General features: G+C 33.4%; 1 non-coding gene across 1 annotated transcript; it reads left to right on the top strand.

The window, feature by feature from the left end:
- Positions 1-17,436: 17,436 nt before the first annotated feature.
- Positions 17,437-17,543, top strand: LOC139903551 (small nucleolar RNA R71). Its single transcript, XR_011778364.1, has one exon. It is a non-coding gene; the product is annotated as a small nucleolar RNA R71 (small nucleolar RNA).
- The last annotated feature ends 5,482 nt before the right edge of the window (positions 17,544-23,025 follow it).

Below are 23,025 nucleotides of genomic sequence, written 5' to 3'. Positions count from 1 at the left end.
CTTGTAATGGTCCAGAATTCGCATGTATGAATTTCGGAATGAACATTGTTAATGTTTTAAGAAGGAAATTGTAATGGCACGATCTTGACTTGTCAAATTACTAGAATACCTCGGAAAAGTCCGAATCATCAAGAAATATTTTCTTGATATTTTTGAGGTTAAAGAGAATATAAGAGTCGTGTAACATAGCACATGATGACGTTATAATCTGTGAATCATCACGTTCCATTTAGAAACTCAGCATGACTTACTGTAATATAATCACGTTGATCAAGTGTCATTATATTATACTAGTTCATGCTTCAGTTCCCAACACTACTTCAAAAATATTCCTATTTTAAATTCGAAAGTTTCAGAATTTAGAAACTAAAATAATTTCTTTTATGATGTAATACAGACAGCGCGAATAGGTAAATGATTTCAGATAAGAATAATTATGGAAATATCTTCAGAAATATAGAGGATATTTATAATGAAAGATACGATGATATCTTAGAATTTCTAATATCAGAGGATGATGAAGAATATTGTCCGTAAGGGTTTAGAGTCAGGAGCAAGGTATTCGATAATGACTTCAGCAGACACGGAATCATTTGGATTCTTTGAAGGTAGATTTTGTCCTTATGATTTATCCACAGCCTTCTTCATGGTTTGCTCAATCCGTATTTTTTAATACCAAATCTTCTCTTTTTCTGAGCTTTGCCAACACACTACTCTTTATCATCAAACTTTTTACTGTTAAGGTCGTTTATAGTTTTTGCTGCTTCATCAGCATTTTGAGAACTAGTTCGCAGTTTAGGGTGTTTTTTATAAACTTCACATTCAAAGTATATAAGTCCAGAAGATAGACACATATAATTGTTGGCGTAGACATGCTGCGAGATTTCAAAATAATGATTGCTAATTCTCGATGATTCGTATGACAATTCTCGTTACAAGATGCAGATGAGTAAATGATGGGGTTTTGATAAATATAAAGATTTTTCGGAAAGTCAAAGATCAATGAAGTTGTTAATAAGTTTACTGCTAATGTGTCGAGATATGAAAGGTTCCCCGGTAATAATGATGAAGGGGTAATCATTATAATAAGGCTTATTCGAATGAACAATTGAAGTTAGTTTGCTGGAGCTGTGACAAAACCGTCTATTTTTAGAAGGGATTGAAAAGTTATTTTAGCTAGTAAATGCCAAAAGGTCTGACATGGATACGTGTTAAATTATGACTTTGGTTTCAAGAGTTTTTCAGGTACGTAACTGTGGATAACATGTGGTTGGATCATCATCTCGATTGTTCATTATTTGAAGTGTCTTCAGGTATTTCGAAGGGCTTGAACACAGATTATAATCGTTAATATACATACGATGTTCTAACACAGTTTTAAAGTCAAAGTATAGCTTTGAAAGATGTAAGAATCTAAGAGTGATGATACCGGTTATATCTTGAATTGAATTTGGCGATTTCAAAATCAGAATATGTAATTAGATTTTTGAATGAGTATGGTTGTTTTGATTTCTATAAAAGAATGTATATTGTTGTGAAAGTAGGGAGTATAATGGATGATTTGCTGAATCAGATTCGAAGAATGTAACATATTAATTGTGAATTTATATATCTCTCGGGTATTACCTACCCGTTAAAAAAATGTCACAATTAATATTTTGTAAAAAAGAATTTTATTACATCCTTTATGGAAATATATGTGTATATTTCTTCAGATGTAATATAGATTAAATGAGTTAATATTAAATTAAACTCATTTGATTTATGGTTAAGGCTAGGAAAGATAATTTCTAAACTTTAGAAATTACATAATCGTCGTAGAATGTTTTCTCAATGAAGTTATGAATCAATACTTCATCGTTGTGGTATTCCTTAGTATCTACATGGCGTATGACGTCGATGCTCATGGGACAGATTGTGAAGTTGAGGTTTGCGATGCGGTTGTTGTTGGTGGTTGATAATGCTAAAAATGAACATATATTTCATAGCATTATCCCTCAAGAAAGACAAGCTTTTAGTTGCAACTGTTCTATTTGCATGTGATATTCGTTTGAATAATAAAAGGTGAAGACAAAAGACAGATTCGACGAATTGAAGACGCAAACGACCAAAAAAGCTCAAAAGTACAAAGTACAATCAAAGTGGTTCAAATTATTGATGAAAAACGTCTCAAAATTACAAGAGTACAAGATGCAAAACGCAAAATACAAGATATTAAATTGTACGCAAGGACGTTCGAAAATCCAGAACCGAGACCAAAGTCAACTCTCAACGCTCGATGCAACGGACTAAAAATTATGAGTCAACTATGCACAAGAATATAATATAATATTTATATAATTATATAAAATTATATATATTATATTATATAATAAAAAATAACGTCGAAAAGCAAGAAAACAAAGTAATCTGAGCTGTCCCAGATGGCCATGCGATCGCATGGCCTGGAAGCACGATTCTCATGCGATCGCATGAGCCCAGAATGCTGGCCACATCTATAAATTGCAATGATTTCGGCCAAAGTTTTATATATATCTTTTTCTTTTCTTTTATCCTATGTATCAAATATCACTCCAAATATTAATCTCAATTTGTAATTTTAATTTTAAGTTAGTGATAATAATAAGGTTAGGTTAGTCGAATGTCTTATGGTTTTGCAAGTTGAAACTCTGTCCGTGTACCACTACGCTATTAATATCCACTGTAAGTTATGTTTAATTTTGTTAAATTAATGTCTCGTAGCTAAGTTATTATTATGCTTATTTAAGACGAAGTAATCATGATGTTAGGCTAAAATATTAACACGGGGTAATTGGGCTTTGTACCAAAATTGGGGTTTGGACCAAAGAATGACACTTGTGGAAATTAGACTATGGGCTATTAATGGGCTTTATATTTGTTTAATTAAATGATAGTTTGTTAATTTAATATAAAGATTTACAATTGGACGTACCTATAAATAACCATATACACTCGATCGGACACGATGGGCGGGATATTTATAAGGACTAATAATCGTTCATTTAACCGGACACGAGAATGGATTAATAGTTAATAGGCTTATTAAAACAGGGGTGGATTATGTACAAGGACACTTGGCGTAATTGTTAACAAAGTATTAAAACCTTGGGTTACACGCAGTCGATATCCTGGTGTAATTATTAAACAAAGTATTAAGACCTTGTTACAGTTTAAGTCCCCAATTAGTTGGAATATTTGACTTCGGATATAAGGATAATTTGACGAGGACATTCGCACTTTATATTTATGACTGATGGACTGTTATGGACAAAAACCAGACAGACATATTAAATAATCCAGGACAAAGGACAATTAACCCATGGAAATAAACTAAAATCAACACGTCAAACATCATGATTACGGAAGTTTAAATAAGCATAATTCCTTTATTTTCATATTTAATTTCACTTTTAATTGTCGTACTTTTTAATTATTGTAATTTTATTTCATCGCACTTTTATTTATCGCAATTTCATTATCGTTATTTACTTTACGTTTTAAATTAAGTCTTTTATATAATTAATATTTTACATTAGGGTTTAACTGCGACTTAAGTTTTAAAATCGACAAACCGGTCATTAAACGGTAAAAACCCCCTTTTATAATAATAATATTACTTATATATATTTTTATTTTTACAATTATAATTTGAAACTAATATAGCGTTAAACTAGTTTAAGTCTCCCTGTGGAATGAACCAGACTTACTAAAAACTACACTACTGTACGATTAGGTACACTGCCTATAAGTGTTGTAGCAAGGTTTAGGTATATCCACTCTATAAATAAATAAATAACTTGTGTAAAATTATATCGTATTTAATAGTATTTTCCTTATAAAAATATAACTATTTCCTAGTACGCCTCGCACACATCAAGTATTTTTGACGCAGCTGCCGGGGACAGTAAAACGCCGAAAGCGCAACGCTATAAAAAAAAGATTTTTATTTTTAGTTTATTTTTATAAAAGTAAGCTTTTGTAAAAATACGTTTTTAATATTAAAAATACAAAAATATAAAAAGAAAAATATCTATATATTTATTTTTAAGAGTTTGTTTAAAATATATAAAGTTAAAAAGTATTTTTATTTCTATTTTTGTTTTTAAATATAAGTATTTTATTATTTTATATAAATATATATTTTATATAAAACAGAAAAAAGTAAAAAAAAAAAAAAACCATTCGGCCCGATCACTGTTGCAGCCCAAAGCCTGGCCCGAAACCTTACTCCATGCGACCGCATGGAAATTTAACTATCAAACCATGCGATCGCATCGCCTGAAACCTCAGCCGACCAGTTAGGGTTTAATTATAATTATATTTATTATTAATTAAAAACCTAATTAGGTTTAGATTATTTAATTATTTAGTATTAGTTTTAATTAATTTGTATTTTAAGTTTAATTAGTTTTAATAAATTATAAAATTAATACTTTTATAAAATAAAAATATAAAAATAATATTTTTATAAAAATTGTACTTTTTACAACTTTAAGTTTATTTTTATATTTTGTATCTTTTTTATTTGTTTTGGCATTATATTTGTATTTTTCGTTCATAATTAGTTTTAAGTCATAGTTTTTGCCATAGTTATTTTTATTTCTAGACTCTTAGGCTTTGTCGTAAAATCCCTTAAGTGCTTTTTCTTTAGACTAAGTTTTAGGTGCTTTAGAATTTTGCGACGCCGTTTTTATATTTTAGTACCTTTTTAAGTTATTACCGTTTTGGATATAGAATTCTTTTTAAGCTTTAATATTTTTTAGACGCAACTTTTAATTCTAGTTTTAGTTCCTTTTTAAGGTTCGACGCGCTACTTTATTATTTTTATTTTTCGACGCCTATTATTTTTCGACCTTTTATTTTTTCGACCTTTTCCGACGCGCTCTTTTTTCTTTCTTATTTCTCGACGCTCTAGTTTTTAGGACATAGAATTTTCTATTTCTTCTCTAAAATTTCTTTAAATTTCAACGAAAAATTATTTTAAGCGGTTAAATTGATAGACATCCAAAATTTTCTGGTTCGTAGTAATAGTTGGATTTGTTAGTGGCGAGTTGTGGGCTTCCGATTTAAAGGGTCCTGGCTACCTGCTGCATCTATTGGCTATTCGAAACGTGGGCAAAATCAGAAAAGTCTATTAATTTGATAACTTTAATAATTTTCATCTTTTATAACTAATAGGATATTCAGTGAATGCACCGAGCAAAACGTTCACCACCTTTTGTACGTTCACCACCTGTAACTCGATCAAGACATCTAGCCAATATTGTCGCCGTTGATTTTTCTTTAGAATCGTCATCCAGTCAACCAAGTACTCCAATTCAAATTTCCGATAATCCATTTTTTGAACCCGACCTCACAATTGAGAATCCGAAGAATATTCAGAGACAATTCATAGATCCTGAACCACTAATCTTTCCTCCGGAACCACCAATCATTTAAACAGAAATTGTTGAGGAACCAACCATTAAATCAGAATCCTCTAGTGATTCAGATTCAACAAATTCAATCATGGAAAATATGGAACCTCTAAGTATGGAAGACCGAATGCGAGCTAAACGCACTGGCCAAGGTCACGTAATTACTAAACCAGACATTAATGCGCCAGATTATGAAATCAAATGACAAATCCTACACATGGTAACTAATCAATGCCAATTTAGTGGTGCGCCGAAGGAAGATCCAAATGAACATCTTCGAACCTTTAATAGGATCTGTACTCTATTCAAAATCAGAGAAGTGGAGGATGAACAGATCTATCTCATGTTATTTCCCTGGACTTTAAAGGGAGAAGCCAAAGATTGGTTGGAATCGTTACCTGAAGGAGCGATTGATACATGGGACGTTTTAGTTGAAAATTTTCTTAAACAATTCTTCCCGGCATCTAAAGCCGTGAGACTTCAAGGAGAAATTGTTACGTTCACACAGAAGCCAAATGAAACTCTATATGAGGCGTGGACAAGATTTGGAAAGTTATTGAGAGGATGTCCGCAACATGGTTTAGACACTTATCAAATAGTACAAATATTCTACCAAGGATGCGACATCACTACAAGAAAAGACATATATATAACAGCTGGTGGTTCCATTATGAAGAAAACTGCAACTGACGCTTATAAAATTATTGATAACACTGCTTCCCACTCACATGAGTGGCACCAAGAGAAAGATATCGTTAGATCATCTAAAGCGGCTAGAGCCGATTCTAGCCATGACTTAGATTCCATTTCTGCAAAGATAGATGCTGTCGAGAGACGAATGGAAAAGATGACTAAGGATATTCACTCAATAAGAATTAGTTGTGAGCAGTGTGGAGGACCACATTTGACAAAAGATTGTCTCAGTATTGAACAAACAATGGAACAAAGAGAGAATGTTTCATACATGAACCAAAGGCCTGGAAATAATTATCAGAATAATTATCAACCGCCAAGACCAATTTACAATCAAAACCAGAATTATAACCGAAATATTCCATACAACAACCAACAAGGTCCTAGCAATCAACAAGTATCCAATAATACTTACAATCAGCAAAGACCTATTTTTCAAAACAAACCACCACAAACCGATGATAAAAAGCCAAATTTTAAAGATATGATGTCGAAGCTAGTTGAATCTCAAACAAAATTTTTCACATCTCAGAAACAAACCAATGAACAAAATGCTCAAGCATTTAGAAATCAACAAGCTTCTATTCAAAATCTGGAACAAGAAGTAAGCAACCTAGCAAGGCTGATAGGTGAAAGAAAACCGGAAAGTCTACCTAGTGATACAAATGCTAACCTCCGGAATGAAACAGCTAAAGCCATTACCACAAGAAGTGGTATTACACTTAAACCACCTGAAATGCCTGTAATCTCTGATAACGCTATTCCTACTCCAAAAGAACCACAACCTTAGCAAGATAAGGAAACAGAACCGGTAGTTGAAAAGGTTAATGAAGATAATACAGTTAAGGCAAAACCTTATGTTAAACCATACCAACCACCACTTCCTTACCCGAGTAAAATGAGAAAAGAGAGACTTGAAGCTGAGCAATCCAAATTCTTGGATATGTTTAAACAAATAAATGTCAATCTTCCTTTCATTGATGTGATTTCAGAAATGCCTAGATATGCTAAATTTCCGAAAGATCTAATCACAAATAGAAAGAAAATGGAAGAACTCTCGGCTGTTACTATGAATGCTAATTGTTTTGCAGTGCTGTTGAATAAGATACCAGAAAAATTATCAGATCCAGGAAGTTTCACAATTCCATGTTTTCTGGGTAGTCTTAGTTCAATAGAAGCATTGGCAGACTTAGGTGCTAGTATAAATTTAATGCCGTATTCATTATACACTAAACTAGACCTTGGAGAATTGAAACCAACACGAATAAGCATACAACTAGCCGATCGATCAGTAAAATATCCTAGAGGGATAATGGAAAACATGCTAGTTAAAGTTGGTAGTTTAGTATTTCCAGTAGATTTTGTTATTCTAGATATGGAAGAAGATTCTCGAGTTCCTCTCATATTAGGAAGACCATTCTTAAACACAGCTAAAGAAATAATAGACGTGTTTGGTAAGAAACTGACCCTAAGTATAGAGGACGAGAGTGTTACCTTTGCAGTGGATAGAGCCATGCAACAACCGCAATCTGCAGATGATACATGTTATTATATTCAAACTATAGATTCACATGCAGAATTGTTAGAAGAATTTCCAGAATTACAAGGAACAGGAGAATGTTCTTTAGGAGAAGGAACTGAACCAATTGATGAAACTGAAATGTTAGCTACACTTATGGCTAATGGATACGAACCAACAACAGAAGAAATTCAAATGCTAAAAGAAGAAGACAGATATCGATATAAATCATCGATAGAAGAACCACCGACATTAGAGTTAAAGCCACTTCCAAACCATTTGGAATACGCTTATTTACATGGTAAATCTGAATTACCTGTAATAATATCATCTTCTCTTACTGAAAATGAAATATCTAAACTCATTTCTGTGCTAAAAGCTCATAAACCAGCCATTGCATGGAAAATTCATGACATTAAAGGAATAAGTCCTTCGTATTGCACACATAAAATCCTTTTGGAAGAAGGTCATAAAATGTATGTGCAACGCCAACGAAGACTAAATCCTAATATGCAAGATGTGGTTAAGAAAGAAATAATTAAACTGCTGATGCGGGTTTAATTTATCCAATCTCTGATAGTCCATGGGTAAGCTCAGTTCAATGCGTACCTAAGAAGGGTGGCATGACTGTCATCACAAATGAAAAAAATTAGCTTATTCCTACTAGGACTGTAACAGGATGGCGTGTTTGTATTGATTATAGAAAATTAAATGACGCCACCAGAAAAGATCACTTTCCTTTACCTTTCATTGATCAAATGTTGGAGAGATTAGCCGGAAATAGTTACTATTGTTTTCTTGATGGTTTTTCCGGATATTTTCAAATTCCAATAGCACCCGAGGACCAAGAGAAAACCACGTTCACGTGCCCTTATGGTACTTTTGCTTACAAACGCATGCCATTTGGACTTTGCAACGCCCCTGCAACCTTTCAAAGGTGCATGATGGCGATTTTTCACGACATGATCGAAGAATGCATGGAAGTTTTCATGGATGACTTTTCAGTCTTCGGTGATACTTTTGAATCATGTCTAGTTAATCTTGAACGAATGCTTATTAGATGCGAACAATCAAATCTTGTACTTAATTGGGAGAAATGTCATTTCATGGTTAAAGAAGGCATCGTTCTTGGACATAAAATATCAAAGGAAGGAATTGAAGTGGATAGAGCTAAAGTAGATGTAATTGCTAAACTTCCACATCCCACCAATGTTAGAGGAGTTAGGAGTTTTCTAGGGCATGCCGGTTTTTACCGACGTTTCATAAAATATTTTTCTAAAATTGACACTCCTATGAACAAACTCCTAGAAAAGGATGCTCCATTCATCTTTTCAGATGAATGCATCAAATCTTTTAATATTCTTAAAGAAAAACTCACTAATGCGCCAATCATGATAACTCCAAATTGGAATCTACCGTTTGAACTAATGTGCGATGCAAGTGATTTTGCAATGGGAGCCGATTTAGGACAAAGGATTGAAAAACGATTTCAACCTATATATTATGCTAGTAAGATGTTACAAGGAGCACAAACGAACTACACAACTACTGAAAAAGAACTCCTTGCTATTGTCTTTGCTTTTGACAAATTTCATTCATATCTCGTTCTAGCTAAAACGGTGGTCTATACCGACCATTCTGCTCTTAGATACCTATTTTCAAAACAAGATGCTAAACCAAGATTAATCCGTTGGATCTTATTCTTACAAGAGTTTGATATTGAAATCCGAGACAAAAGGGAGCAGAAAATCTCGCCGATGATCATCTTTCTCGTCTTGAAAATCCCGAATTAGAAGTTATAAATGAATCGGCCATACAAGACAACATTCCTGATGAATATTTATTGAAGATAGATTATAGTGAAATTCCATGGTTTGCAGACTATGCAAACTATTTAGTATGTGGATTCCTTGAAAAAGGATTGTCGTACCAAAAACGAAAGAAATTCTTTAGTGATATAAAACACTATTTCTAGGAAGATCCACATTTGTTTAAAAGTTGTCCCGATGGAATAATACGCCGATGTGTATTCGGAGATGAAGCTAGTAAAATCTTAAACTATTGTCACACAGGACCAACAGGAGGGCATTATGGGCCTCAACTCATAGCAAGAAAAGTTTACGATGCTGGATTCTATTGGCCCACAATTTTCAAAGGCGCACACCTTCTTTGCAAATCCTGTGATGCATGTCAAAGGGCCGGAAAAATAAGTCAACGTGATGAAATGCCACAAAATGTCATTCAAGTATGTGAAGTATTTGACATTTGGGGTATTGACTTTATGGGTCCATTTCCAAAATCTCATAATAATCTCTACATTCTCGTTGCCATTGATTATGTATCTAAATGGGCAGAAGCACAAGCTCTCCCAACTAACGATGCACGAGTTGTAGTCAACTTTTTAAAACGTCTTTTTGCAAGGTTCGGAACACCGAAAGCTTTAATAAGTGATCGGGGTACTCATTTTTGTAATAATCAACTTGAGAAAGTTCTCAAAAGATATGGAGTAACTCATAAAATCTCAACCGCTTATTATCCACAAACAAGTGGACAAGTTGAAAATACCAACCGAGCTTTAAAACATATTCTAGAGAAAACCGTAGGATCAAATCCGAAGGAATGGTCCATGAAATTGGAGGATGCACTCTGGGCTTTTAGAACAGCCTACAAAACTCCAATTGGAACCATACCTTTTAGACTCGATTACGGAAAAGCATGTCATCTTCCAGTAGAAATTGAACACAAAGCATTTTAGGCTTTGAAGACATGTAATCTTGATTTACATGAAGCTGGACGTCTACGGTTAAGTCAATTAAACGAATTAGAAGAATTAAGACAAGAAGCATATGAAAATTCGTTAATCTATAAGGAAAGAACGAAGAAATAGCATGATAAAAGAATAAGAAGTTCAAAAGAATTTAAAGAAGGAGACAGAGTTCTTCTTTTCAATTTACGATTCAAGCTATTTTCTGGAAAATTGAAATCAAGATGGTTTGGACCATTCTTAGTCAAAAGAGTTTTCCCATACGAAACAGTAGAATTAATAAATTCAAATGGGATTAAATTTAAGGTTAATAGTCACAGAGTTAAACATTACATAGATAATCCAATGGAAGTTGAAGATGCAGTTAATCACAATTTCGATACCACAGCTAACTAAGTGTGGGGAGAATCAAGTCTTTAAAGGATAATATGTATTTCTGTTAGAGTTAGATATTCTGTTTTCGTGTAGTTTCCGAGAATGGAATCCGAATGGTCTTTCCCTAGCAGACCCTAAAGAACTAGTCTTCTCCCCCCATTCTGAATTTTTATTTTTTTAGGTTTTACGAGATGAAGACTTCCTGTGAACTAAACCATGGTCTAATGCTACACGCTTTGATCGCTAAACGTAATAATGACACCCTTCCAAGTGAATTGGTATCATTAATCAAAGGCAAATTGGACGAAGTAAGAAAAGAATCCAGGAACGAAAATAATAAGTTACATTTTGGTAAAGGAAAATCAAAATCCGCAGCGAAAAGTAGAGCACGACACCTTGAAAGATGTCACAAATGCGAAAAATGGTCACACGAAGGTAAATGTTCAAATAATCAGACATATTCCAATACCGAGTTCGTTACTTTATGCAAAGAAGGACCATTCATATGTTTCGAAGAAAAATCGTTGAATGCTCGAGGTTACTGATGTGGTAGCGTGGGGTTACGAAATTACTATTATTTTTAATACAAAATACTACAAAATATGACACAAGTTTTATTAATTTACGGATGGGATATACCTAAACCTTGCTACAACACTATAGGCAGTGTACCTAATCGTAGAGTAGTGTAGTTTTTAGTAAGTCCGGTTCGTTCCACAGGGAGCTGGTGATACTTACTATATTTTTAACTATATTTATACAAAATATATATAATTATATAAGTAGTAATATTATTATAAAAGGGGGGTTTTACCGTTTAATGACCGGTTTGTCGATTCTATATTTTAAGCGTAAAGATAAATGACGATAATTAAAGTGCGTAAAATAATGACAATAAATAAAATGACAGTAAATAAAATTGCGAGTAATAAAATGACAGTAAATAAAGATACGATGAGAAATATAATAAAAGAATTATGCTTATTTAAACTTCCGTAATCATGATGTTTGACGTGTTGATTTTAATTTATTACCATGGGTTAATTGTCCTTTGTCCTGGTTTATTTGATACGTCTATCTGGTTTTTGTCCATAATAGTCCATCGGTCATAAATATAAAGTGCAAGTATCCTCGTCAAATTACCCTTATACCCGAAGTCAAATATTCCAACTGATTAAGGATTTAAACTGTGACGCAGCTATCACTTCTGTCAACAATTACACCAGTTATCACTGTATGTAATCCACCCCTATTTTAATTAGTTTATGAATATTAATTCATCCACTTGATCAGAATGAATAATCAATTACCCAACCCAATTGATTAATTAAATGATTATAACAGATTCCATATGAACATCACTAAATAGGACAACCATAATCATTATTAATTATTAGGTTAATTAATTTGAAGATAGGTTCGACAGACTCCAATGAGTTGTCACTCAATTAGACAATACCCCCCATCTATTAATAGTCAATAGTTCAATTTCCACAAGTGTCGGTCTTTTGCCCAAACCTTAATTATGGTCTAAAGTTCAATAACCCCTTCTTAATATTTTAGCCCAACATCACGATTACTTCGGCTCAAATAAGCATAATAATAACTTAGTTACGATACATTAATTTAAAAAGGAAGAACATAGTTTACAGTGGTGATTAATCGCGTAGCGTTACACGGGCAGAGTTTCGACTTTAAAACCCGTAAAATATTTCTTACAATAACCCAATTATTATTAAACTTAAATTAAACTTAATATTATAAATATAAATATATATATTCTTACAGAGGGAAAGAAAGAAAAATGAAGTGAAGGTGTTCTTTTTCATTACTAGGTGAATTCCATTTTATAGGCAAATGTTGATTTGAAATTTTCACTTATGACCCCTTAACTATGCTCAATTAACAACTTTTTATTATTTATTATTATTCTTATTATGAATTATTTAAATATTATATTATATTCTTGTGCATAGTTGACTTGTACTTTCAGCTCCGTTGCATCGAGCGTTGATAGTTGGCTCGGGTACCGGTTCCGGATTTTCGAACGTCCTTTCGTATAATTTAATATCTTGTACTTTGCGTTTTGTAACTTGTACTCTTGTCATTTTTAGACGTTTCTCATCAATAAATTGAACCTTTTGAATTGTATCTTGTACATTTGAGCTTTTTGGACGTTTTGGTCTTTCAAATCTTTGTTTTTGTCTTTAAATCTTCATTTTCGAGCGATTTGCATCTTTCGTCTTCGCACTTATTTATTTAACTATTACAACTAAAAATAAGGAAATTACATTTAAAAACTTTACATATTGGAACGATATTGCTACTAAATATATGTTCATTTGGAGCACTATCAAATATCCCCACACTTGAGCGTTGCTTGTCCTCAAGCAATACAGAACTTGAAATAAAAACATACATGAATCACTTTTTTATTCATCACATTTTGTACATCAGTGATTTTGATATAGCGGTATAAACAATGATAGTAATGATGGTTAAAGGTGGGTGTGTCATCCACAGTTGCCTCGGGTTTAGGTCAACGACACATGCAATCAAATAGTCGATTTACTTTCGGTTTCCAAAGCAAAGTGCACATTTGAAAGGTGGTTTACAGTCCCACATGACTATGAAAATGTAGATCCTTAAGGAAATTGGATCTTTATGAAAACATTTGATCTTTTTGAAAATTTAATCTAGCTTTTACCCTAGATAAGTTTTTCGGAATAACCCTTCACCGGTGTTTGCAAAATATTTTTGTGGGTTGTGTGGGTTTCAGATTTGAAAATTTTAGCTCAACACTTGTGGTTTTGTGTTACCCACTTGCTAACCTTGTATTAGGAAAGCAACACGTCCAGTTTACTTGTCCCGTATATTACCTTTCGGCAAACTACCGTCCGGTTGTAAAGGAAAGCGATGAACAAGAAACTGTTAAGGCAATGTCCCGTGACATGCTTTTAATTATGGTCCAAAAACGTGTCGGATGCTTTTACTATCCTTTGTAGGAGCAATAGTAAAGCTCACCCTTATAATTTGTCGGTTTGACACAAGGTCCTGTCTCCGACCATGCTATGCAACCACCGTTCTTACGGTTGACACCCGATTTGGTTCAGGTGACCTAATGAATTCCAATGAATTCTCAGGACTTTACGTTCAATGGTAATGAACGCATTGAAAATAGGTTTTCAGAAAACAAATCGGTTTTATTTTTGATCAAAATATTTTCTCGTTCAAGCTCGAGTTTAGATATCATTGAATTCCATGAGTTTGTAATTCTCAATCTTTAAGGTCAATCTCTAGGATTGAGTAATATCAGTCTTAAAAGCTGATTTTTGATCTTTAAGGAGATTATCCTTTCTGGGGATTTGATTCATTAGTCTTATCAAGCTAATTTGCACGGTGCCCCCCCCATTATGCGAGATAAATCCTTCTCATGGTTAGAATAAATCTGACCACATGGCGACCCTGTTTGATGCTGAGGTCCGTGGATTTCCTGCTGATTTTAGAGATGACTTTTCTAGATTTTTCGTCAACCTACAGCTGGTCTGGACGACAACTTCATGACCTAAATCAAGAAGCGCGTGTCTTTTTCGGAAGACTTTACTTCCTTTTAATGATGGATTTGATTCATCGTGTAGATCCATCTTTCTTTAAAATATATTACAGTAAACCGGGTAAAACTGATTAGTATCGTCCAAAGCAAAAGTACCTGCAATAATTCTTATACAAAAATGTGATAGATAGTTTTTAATTGAATAACTTGGTACATTCTCCCCACACTTAGCTTTTATTTATTCTTTTCTTTGCCTTTTTATTCTCTTCTATCCCATTTTAAATGAATTCAAGCGTTTTGGGTTGTTTCTCAATTTATGTCCTCGAGGTAACAATAATTTCGGCATTAACACCTAGTTTTATCGTTCATAAATATGTATAAACATGATTTTGAATTCATTTAGTTGAAATTTTTTTCAAATTTTCACAAAATTTGGCAATTAAAACAAGTGTAAACCCGAAAGAATTTATAACCTTTCCCCACACTTGAGATCTTGCAATGCCCTCATTTGCAAGAAATCAGTAAAAATTTAAATTCATGAGGGTGATTAGTGTAGAAAAATAATTAAAAATACCGAGTTTGCAAACATATTGTTGTTATTTCACATTTGATATTTTGTTTCTTGTCATCAAAATTAGTACCTTTTTCTGAACTTAATGACAGTCTTTGAAAGTGCGTTATTTTACCCTGTTTTGTATATAACATAAAATACAAACATACATAATTTTGAAGTTGGGTATATTACCCCACGTTCAAAAATTTATAAAATCTAATATTTTTTTTCGGCATACTTTAAATCAATTAAATTAAAAATAATGATAACAAAATTTCTCGTCCCGCCCTCGGTTAAAGTAATTTCGGTTCAACTACCTAATCTTCAACTCACGACGAATTTTAGAAATCATTTTTTTACTTAATGAAATAAAGTAAATTTTGTTTTTAAATTCACACAAAACTTAAATTTAAAAAGCATATTAATTTCATATAAAACCTACAAAATAAAAAAAAAATCAGAATGGGGGGAGAAAACTAGTTCTTTAGTGTCTGCTAGCGGAAAAGACCAATCGAATTCCATTCTCGGAACTACACGAGAACAGAACAACTAACTCCAAACAGCATTTTCTTTTTAGAATATTTGAATCTCCTCACACTTAGGTAGCCGTGGTGTCAAAATTGTGATTAACTTCATCGTTAATTTCTCTTGGTCCATAATCAACTTGCATATCCGTGACTTTTTCTTTAAGCCATTGGTCGGATTCCTGTGTAATATCCACAATTTCAACTAGTTTCTCCTTTTCTTTAGGTGATAGATTGGATACTAACCGGTTACATAACTTAAAGTTCCCCTTGGTTTTAGCATCGCGAATCCGTTTAATAAGTTTCTTCATTGAACTATTAATAACGGGATCATTTAATTTCGTATCAACAACGGGGTTCTTTGTTATCATGTCATCATTAGGTGTTACTTCATTTTCCCCACACTTAGGCGTTTCATTATTGCTAAGTATTACCGTTGGAGTTGGTAAAACAACATGGTTCTTACCAATCATTTTTGCTAGTTCAACGGTTTTGGTTGGTGGAGATTTAGTCTTTCGAATCATAAAGGTGATCGATTTGTCACCACTGCTAAGTGTCATTCTATCATTTCCTACATCAAATAACGCCTTGGTGGACGCTAAGAATGGTCGACCTAAAATTAGAGGAATGTTTGGGTCCTCTTCTATGTTAATGACAATGAATTCGACTAGAAAGGTTAAATTGCCTACTTGAACGGGTAGGTTGTCAACAATTCCAACTGGGTGTTTAATGGTTTGATCAAAGAGTCGAACACTCATATCCGTTGGATTTAACTTACCTACTCCTAATCTCTTATATAATGAAAGAGGCATAACACTTACACTTGCACCTAAATCTGCTAGTGCATCATACATGACACAATCACTAAGTAGACAAGGAACAATAAATTCACCCGGATCACCTATCCTAGGAGGAGGTTTTGGTGGAACTGTCTTCACCGGGTTTACTTCTACGGCTTTTGTTTCTTGTACTTTCTTATTCTTTTTCTTCTTCTTCTTTCCAGAGGTATCACAATCTTTATTACCTATCACTTGCTCATACTCAACTCCTTTTCTTGGAAACGGGATGGGTGGTTTGTATGGTGCCACCACTGGCTTTACATACTCGGGTGGTGGTGGTGGTGTAACTTCTTCATTGTTACTCACATTTAAAACCTTCCCATCTTCTGGTGCTGGTTTTTCAGAGTTTGTTGACACCATATTAACATTCTCATTCCGAGGATTTACTTCAGTATTACTCGGTAGCTTTCCTTGTTCCCTCTCACTCATCATGCTAGCAAGAGTACCTATGTGTTTTTCAAGATTCAAAATGGAAGCTTGTTGAGTTCTTAATGACTGATCAAACCTCTCGTTTCTTTTGGGTTTGAGATGTAATGAATTGTGTTTGAGATTCAATCAGCTTTGCCATCATTTCTTCTAGATTTGGCTTTTTCTCTTCGGGTTGTTGTGGTGGTTTATACAAGTTAGGTCTTTGTTGATTGAAAGTGTTGTTTTGAGTTGGTTGGTTATTCGAACCTTGTTGGTTATACGAGTTGTTGTTGGGTACATTTGGATTGTAAAGAATGTTTTGATTTCGATTGAAGTTTATCCTTGGCGGTTGATAATTATTTTGATAATTACTTCCCGTCCTTTGGTTCATATAGGAAACATTCTCTCGTTGTTCCATCGTTGGTTCAATGTGACAATCTTTCAATAAGTGTGGTCCACCGCATTGCTCACAACTGATTCGTATTGCGTGAATATCTTTATTCATCTTTTCCATTCGTCTTTCAAAAGCATCTATTTTTACTGAAACGGAATCAAAGTCATGGCTAGAATCGGCTCTAGCCACTTTAGATGATCGAAAGATATCTTTTTCTTGGTGCCACTCATGTGAGTGGGATGCTGTGTTATCAATAATTTTGTAAGCTTCAGTTGCGGTTTTCTTCATAATGGAACCACCGGCTGTTATGTCGATGTCTTTTCGTGTAGCAACGTTGACACCTTGATAGAATATTTGTACTATATGATAAGTGTCTAAACCGTGTTGAGGACATCCTCTCAACATCCTTCCGAATCTTGTCCACGCCTCATATAATGTTTCATTTGGCTTTTGTGTGAACGTAACAATTTCTCCTTGAAGTCTCACGGCTTTAGATGCCGGAAAGAATCGTTTAAGAAATTTTTCAACTAAAACATCCCATGTGTCAATCGCCCCTTCAGGTATCGATTCTAACCAATCTTTGGCTTCTCCCTTTAAAGTCCAGGGAAACAACATGAGATAGATCTGCTCATCCTCAACTTCTCGGATTTTGAATAGTGTACAGATCCTATTAAACGTACGAAGATGTTCGTTTGGATCTTCCTTCGGCGCACCACTATATTGGCACTGATTAGTTACCATGTGTAGGATTTGTCCTTTGATTTCATAATCTGGCGCATTAATGTCTAGCTTAATAATGGCATGACCTTGGCCCGTGCGTGTGGCTCTCATTCGGTCTTCCATACTTAGAGGTTCCAGATTTTCCATAATTGAATTTGTTGAATACGAATCACTATAAGATTCTGATTTAATGGTTTGTGGTTCAGGAGGAATGATTAGTGGTTCTGGATCTTGGAATTGTCCCTGAATATTCTCCGGATTCTCAATTGTGAGGTCGGGTTCAAAAGATGGATTATCGGAAATTTGAGTTGGAGTTCTTGGTCGACTAGATGATGATTCTAAAGAAAAATCAACGGCGACAATATTGGCTAGATGTCTTGATCGAGTTATAGGTGGTGAACGTATGAAAGGTGGTGAACGTTTTACTCGGTGCATTCACTGAATATCCTATTAGTTTTTAAAAGGAAAGAAAAATTATATAAGTTATCCCCTATTTTAATTAGTTTATGAATATTAATTCATCCACTTGATCAGAATGAATAATCAATTACCCAACCCAATTGATTAATTAAATGATTATAACAGATTCCATATGAACATCACTAAATAGGACAACCATAATCATTATTAATTATTAGGTTAATTAAGTTGAAGATAGGTTCGACAGACTCCAATGAGTTGTCACTCAATTAGACAATACCCCCCATCTATTAATAGTCAATAGTTCAATTTCCACAAGTGTCGGTCTTTTGCCCAAACCTTAATTATGGTTCAAAGTTCAATAACCCCTTCTTAATATTTTAGCCCAACATCACGATTACTTCGGCTCAAATAAGCATAATAATAACTTAGTTACGATACATTAATTTAAAAAGGAAGAACATAGCTTACAGTGGTGATTAATCGCGTAGCGTTACACGGGCAGAGTTTCGACTTTAAAACCCGTAAAATATTTCTTACAATAACCCAATTATTATTAAACTTAAATTAAACTTAATATTATAAATATAAATATATATATTCTTACAGAGGGAAAGAAAGAAAAATGAAGTGAAGGTGTTCTTTTTCATTACTACGTGAATTCCATTTTATAGGCAAATGTTGATTTGAAATTTTCACTTATGACCCCTTAACTATGCTCAATTAACAACTTTTTATTATTTATTATTATTCTTATTATGAATTATTTAAATATTATATTATATTCTTGTGCATAGTTGACTTTTACTTTCAGCTCCGTTGCGTCGAGCGTTGATAGTTGGCTCGGGTACCGGTTCCGGATTTTTGAACGTCCTTTTGTATAATTTAATATCTTGTACTTTGCGTTTTGTAACTTGTACTCTTGTTATTTTTAGACGTTTCTCATCAATAAATTGAACCTTTTGAATTGTATCTTGTACATTTGAGCTTTTTGGACATTTTGGTCTTTCAAATCTTTGTTTTTGTCTTTAAATCTTCATTTTCGAGCGATTTGCGTCTTTCGTCTTCGCACTTATTTATTTAACTATTACAACTAAAAATAAGGAAATTACATTTAAAAACTTTACATATTGGAACGATATTGCTACTAAATATATGTTCATTTGGAGCACTATCAGTTACGCCTATGTAGCTATGGAAAACTAATTAGTCCGACTATCTTATGAGTGGGCTAAAACAGGTCACTGAGAATTCTTTCTCATAGGTAAGTATGTACAGTTTTTATTTTTATTTTTATTATTTTTAACCTTTAGATAATAAACGCTAAATCGTTCGCTATAAAGTATTAAATTGATACTCAATAAAATTAGGTTTTGCGACCGAAATTATTGATATCATACAAAAATTTATTACATCACTGCGAAATTTACCGTTTATTCTTAAGGTATAAATATCTTTAATCAATCAACCCAAAATATTTCAAAAATTCGTCAGGAGTAAAACTAGGTTATGGAACCGAAATTACTTTACCGAAAAGAGGGGCGTATATTTTTGATAATATTTGATTGATTGAAGTTGGATAAAAGACTAAAAAGATTTTTAATTTTATTTTTACTTTATTTTTTAAAATAAATATTAAATTATTATTTTAAACTTTTTAAAATCAATATATTTAAGTTTGTAAATATTTGAAAAAATTAATATTTTTAATATAAGTTTGTATGTATAAAAACAAAAATATAATATAAATTTGGTGTGAATTTTTAAAAATATTAATAATATGAATTTTTAATTTTATGCATTTTAAATTTAAGTTTGGTGTGAATTTAAAAACAAAAATTTACTTTATTTCGCTAAGTTAAAAATTGTTTTCTAAAAATTCGTCGTGAGTTGAAAACTAGGTCGTTGAACCGAAATTGCTCTACCCAAGGGAGGGACGAGAAATTTTATTATCATTATTTTTAATCTTATTGAATTAAAGTATGCCAAAAACATTTAAAAAAAACCCAAAAATCTTTGTTTTTAAAACTGAGCTTTGAATTGACAAATGTTAAAATTTTGTCGAGGGACGGACTAGGACATCGTTCCGAAACGCCCTCATCCTAAAAAGAAACAAAATTTTAATTTTTAATTAATTTTATGTTTTATTAGTATAAGGTTTTAAAAAACAAAAAATAAAAAATAAAAAAAAATCAACTGTACCCGGACCCCATGCGATCGCATGGGATTTGGCCTTCAGAGCCATGCGATCGCATGGAGCTGAAATATTGGCCAGGATAAAAAAGCAGTCGACTGGTCTGTCTTTCTCACTTCAAACACACACATATCACGAAAATACCCCAAAATCCTCTCTAAAATTCGCAAATTTTCACCGTAATTCGTCAAATTTCTTGCTCTAATCATGCCTAGGTTCGAATTCTTCAACAAAAAGGTAAAAATTACACCCCTAAACTCATAAGTTTTCTAGTTTTTGTGATAATTACCAATATTTTATCTAATTTGATTTTGTTAATTTCTAGTGTAATTAGTGTTAAATTGTTTGTATATTATGCATGTATAACCTAGATCGATGCTATTTAACATGATTTGAAGCCAAAAACTTTAAAATTTTTAAAAATCTAGGGTTTGTGTTCTTGAGCAATTTGGGGCTTTTTAATATAAACAAGTTATGGCCAATTTTTGTCATGAATTATTGCTAAATTAAGTAGTGTAACATGTTTAGGTAGCTAAATGATCCAAACTTTGATCCTAAACATGATTTTTGAGAATTAAAGTGGACTTTTTAGGTATAAAATTCATGAACTTGATTAAATTGATGTAAATGCCATTTGAAACTTGTTTAATTGCTAGTAATGGTTGTTTTAACATGTTATTTGAGTTAAACGCTTATGAACTTTGTATACATTTTCATATATGCTTATTTAAAAAAGTGTAGAATTGTAAAAATTGTGAAAATGTGTATAAGTTTAATTTTGATTGAACATGTCATTGTGATTAATTTAGTTTGTTATTTTGCTAACATTAATGCATATTTGGATGCACAAATTTTGTGTTTAATGTGTTTTGCAGAAATTTACCAATACGGATGGTGCATCATCATCATCTAGACAACCACAACAAGAACCTGAACCAGAATATGAGCCGCAATACGAGCCAGAACCCGAACAAGAACTACAACAGGAATAACAACATCAACCTGATCAACACGTACCTTATTATGATCCGCTACAATTTGTTGATGACTTCATAGTATTTCCGATGCATCCGCCAGTAGAATACCCAACGATTCCTGAACACACGTTGCATCCTAATCTGAGATTCTATAGAAGCTGGAGGGATTACAAGACATATCAAAGTAATAAATTCAAACTGATACCGAAAAATGTAGAAGTGCCAAGGGTAATCGATTAGGAGCCTTTAGAAAGGGTCCAACTAGTTAACTCAGTTAGGGAGCATCTGATTCAAAGGTATGGCAGTTCTTCTTTTACCGATTGGGAACATTTATTCACCATTCGTAGACCTGTATATAAGGAATGGTGCATTGAGCTTATGAGTACTATAGCATTAAATGTAGATCTAGATAGATTAGATGATTGAAGTTTTCTTAGATTTATACTTGGCAGTAGGATGTACAGGATGTCCATGTTGGACATGGCCAGGGCTTTGTAGATATATACTCCTGGTGAATTACTACTACCCGATTGTATGAATTTGATTTATCGTGGTGAAAGGGTAGATAGGAATTTTGACGCGAACACCGTATGGAGGCGTATTTCAAACTATAATATTTTTACGCTAGGAGCAAAACACTCCTACTTACATATTAACAAAGCCGAGCTTCGTATAATTCATAGATTTTTGGCTAACTCGATTACACAGAGAGGTCACAACAAGGAGAAAATGACCTTACATGATTTATTTTACCTAAAGTGTATTCGAGACGCAAGAAGCTTTGTTAATATCCCCTACTGTGTTGGTTTTTATTTGTCTAAAATGGTGGAAGGAATACAGGAAGGGTGGATAATAGGAGGAGGTATTTTTGTTACTCTCATTGAAGAGTATTTGGGTGTAGATAGGGAACAAGGGGGTCCACTTTTGGTATGTAGGGAACAGGTTGAGCCTTTAGGATTGAAGGTCTATCAGGTGCTAAGGTATTAAAGAGCAGACGCAACCAGGCAGTACCCTATGAAGGTAATCATCCTCAGGTAGAGAGAGGTTCAGATGAGGAAATGGAGGAAGCGGATGACATTAGGGATGTCATTAGGGAGGCTATGACTGACGTCTACCAGCTTGTAGATGAGGTAGATATGACAAACGCGGAGAGATTTAGTCGGATGGAGCAGTGGCAAGCCCGGAATGATTACGAGCATTCCAGGCAACGACAGCATGATAGATGGGACTATCATCAGCGTCAGATTATGAGCCGGCTGTCACCTCAGGATCACTACGTCCCGACCCGACCCGCTTACTATCCTCCACACCAGCCCGAGATGAGACCACCATTTACTCTCTACAACCCTAACCAGGCATACCAGTTGTAACATCCCGCATTTTTCCGTTAAATTATTTTAACGCCCGTCTTTTTCTTTTTAAATAATACCCTTCGTATCTAAATTCGTATCCTTTGTTATGTAACATTTTAAATATTTTCGTTATCGGATTTTAATATCTCCCGTACTCCCGTGTAACTTAAAATAATTCGTTCGGTTATTTTCCGCACCCGATTCAAAGTTGAGGGACCAAACTTGCCAAAGTATCAAACTTTTGACTAGGTCAAAGAGTCAACCTCCTTCATCCCTTTCATTCATCCTCCCTTTTCCATTTT

This window comes from Rutidosis leptorrhynchoides, chromosome 3, assembly GCF_046630445.1.
Source record: "Rutidosis leptorrhynchoides isolate AG116_Rl617_1_P2 chromosome 3, CSIRO_AGI_Rlap_v1, whole genome shotgun sequence".
Lineage (NCBI taxonomy): Eukaryota > Viridiplantae > Streptophyta > Magnoliopsida > Asterales > Asteraceae > Rutidosis > Rutidosis leptorrhynchoides.
This window is presented reverse-complemented; position numbering and strand designations above follow the sequence as displayed.